The sequence below is a fragment of the Corvus brachyrhynchos genome, unplaced genomic scaffold (assembly GCF_000691975.1).
Source record: "Corvus brachyrhynchos isolate BGI_N302 unplaced genomic scaffold, ASM69197v1 scaffold14, whole genome shotgun sequence".
NCBI classification, from domain to species: domain Eukaryota; kingdom Metazoa; phylum Chordata; class Aves; order Passeriformes; family Corvidae; genus Corvus; species Corvus brachyrhynchos.
This window is the reverse complement of record NW_008239110.1, coordinates 15,554,935-15,557,335: the sequence shown is the minus strand read 5'-3', so window position 1 is coordinate 15,557,335 and position 2,401 is coordinate 15,554,935. Positions and strand designations below refer to the sequence as shown.

The 2,401-nt window shown below is 49.4% G+C and overlaps 1 long non-coding RNA gene across 2 annotated transcripts in view; it reads left to right on the top strand.

The window, feature by feature from the left end:
• Positions 1-1,347, top strand: part of LOC108447984 — a 1,891-nt gene extending 544 nt beyond the window's left edge. For both annotated transcript variants that reach the window (XR_001863727.1, XR_001863728.1), the window contains exon 2: positions 366-1,347. This is a non-coding gene — a long non-coding RNA (uncharacterized LOC108447984). The remainder of the gene's footprint in view (positions 1-365) is intronic.
• Positions 1,348-2,401: the final 1,054 nt, after the last annotated feature.

Here is a 2,401-nt window from a genome sequence, read left to right as displayed (position 1 = left end):
GGCGGGCTGTTGCCAAAGGGCGCGGGCAGGGCGGCGAACAAAGGAAAGCAAGCCTTGTCACCGCAGCCCTGCCCGTACAGAAGGTGCCCGGCAGCCCTGCCCGGCCCGAGCAGGCTCCCCTGACGGGGACGCTAAATAATTGATCAGAATCGATTGCCTGGATGCATTGGGAAGAGAAAGTGGGCGCATCCCTTGTTTGCAGCCTGCTCCTTCCCCCATTTGCGCTGTAATCCTATTCCACCATGTGCAGATAGATGAAGGGACGTAATTCAGCCTTCAGGCCTGGGCGGGGTTCTCGCCGTTTAATCTTTTCCTTTCTTTTCCCTTCTCTGCTTTCTTGCCTCCCCCCCCTTTCCGTCTCCCAGGCCCAGTGAGGTCAGCTCATGAATATTGCTTCATTTTCCTGAGAGGCTCTGGCAGCGGCGGGTACCTCGTGTGCGGTGCCCGGCTCTCCGTGCATGCATTTCGCCAGCCGGGCAGCGGACAAAGTGGTGGTGAGTAATGCAGATGCTTTAGATCCTAGCCTTTTTTCTTCTTTTCTTTCTTTCTTTCTTTTTTTTTCCCAAAAAGGAAATGTTACTCCGGATCTAGATGCAACAGAGCAACCAGGTATGGGGGGGGAGGGGGGCTTCGAAAATCCCCTCCTTTCCTTTAAACCAGGACAAAAGGCAGAAACGCTCCCAAATCTTAAGCCGCGTTTGCGAATTCTTGCAGGGGCAGAGGCGGGCGCCCGGTGGGGAGAAAGGGCCAGGGCCGGGGGGATGCCCTGCCCGAAGTCCCGGGCATGGGAGAGCCCCGCGCCGGCGCGTGGAGCCACCGGACTCCTCCCTTTTGTTCTTTCCATTTATTTACCCGTTTTTCCGCCTGGACAGCAGTTCCCGACAGGAAAACCTGCGGAGACGCCGCGTCCCGGCGCCACGTGGGTTTGCCTCTGGGGAGAAGGTCGAGCCGCGGAGTTTTGTGAGGACAGAGATTTCGGACTTGGTCTCAAACGGGGCTTTCGTTGTGCCAGTTAAAAATGTATATAAATTCATGTGTGTATATATATATATCTAAAATCAGCCAACTTAACTGTAGGTGGTAGCCGATCCTGGATTTTGGGGCGTGCAGGGTACGGGTTGGGCTCTGGCAGGTCGCGGTTGAGTCTGGTGACTTACTTGCAGTGAAAGTTCCCGAAAAGATTCAGGTACAGCATAGGGTTCCCGATTATTAATTTGAATTATACTTCTTATATTTCATACCTGTATAGCTCTAAACAATAGTAGGGTGGGAATTCTGTTTGTGGTGGCTGATAGAAATGCAAAGAGAATTTTTATAAAGTGTTGTCATACAAGTTTTATAGCTCTACACTCCCATGCTTTCTTTTTACTAATTAATGTTTGGAAAGTGTCTGCCAAATTGTGTCATGTTGAGCATTAATTTCCAGAATATTGGTTTAAAGCAGGTTATTAATGACAGTGCATTTGAGAGGAAATGTTGTGCTCCTGCCAGTGAGAGCAGAGCAAACACAGCCTCATTGTCTAGTATGTTCCAGGGAGTAAACCAATTGTCAGGGCACGATATAGTTTCTGCATTGACTTTGCCCAATCGTGCTTCTTTCTTTATTCCCTGTTCTAGCAGAGAACGGTTAAGCTGCATTCTAGGAGGGAATGGGCAGGCCGTGTTAGGAATGCTGTCATTTCTGTCGTTGCCCATGTTTTCCCTCTAAGGATAGTTGAATAAAGGTAGTGTGGAAACGGTGGGTCATAGACATTATTTTCAGAATATTTTGAGGAGCATTAGCAGCATGATGTGGCTTTTAACAGCCCTTTTTCATAATCTGTTGTGGTCATGAAAACTCTGATTGTATCATTATAGGGGCAAATTGCCAAGTGAGCATCCTTCAGAGAATGCCACATAACATTTTGTTCTGGGTGAGGGTGTATTCTTTGCTTCCTCTGTTTTGAAAATCTGCTGGAGTGATTATGTCTGAGTCCTATATAACCTTTTGATCTGCATAACTGGTAACAAACATGAATCGGTCTTAAATCCTGACAGCACCTCTGGATAACGAACTAGGGCAAATGTATGTTTAGAAGCTGATTGCAGAACCCCTTTCCTTTATGATCCTCGATTCCCAAGTCACCTTGCCCCGGAAGAGTTGCTGTCAAAGCTGAAGGGAAATTTGTAGTTGTTTCAACGTGTGCAGTCCTTTGTACAGCAGCTTTCCTCCACTCGGCTGTGACAGACGCTGGGAAGAGGCCTTTTAGTGGGCAGACATTAGCAACCCAGGCTTCGTGGTGAGCACAAGGGAGAGGGAAGTTTGTGTGTGGAAGGAAATTCATCCCTGGGGTGGCGGCCCGGCGGGGGAAGGTTCGGTATCAGGGCTGGGGAAACGCCCCTAGGTGCAGGCGGAGTGGGA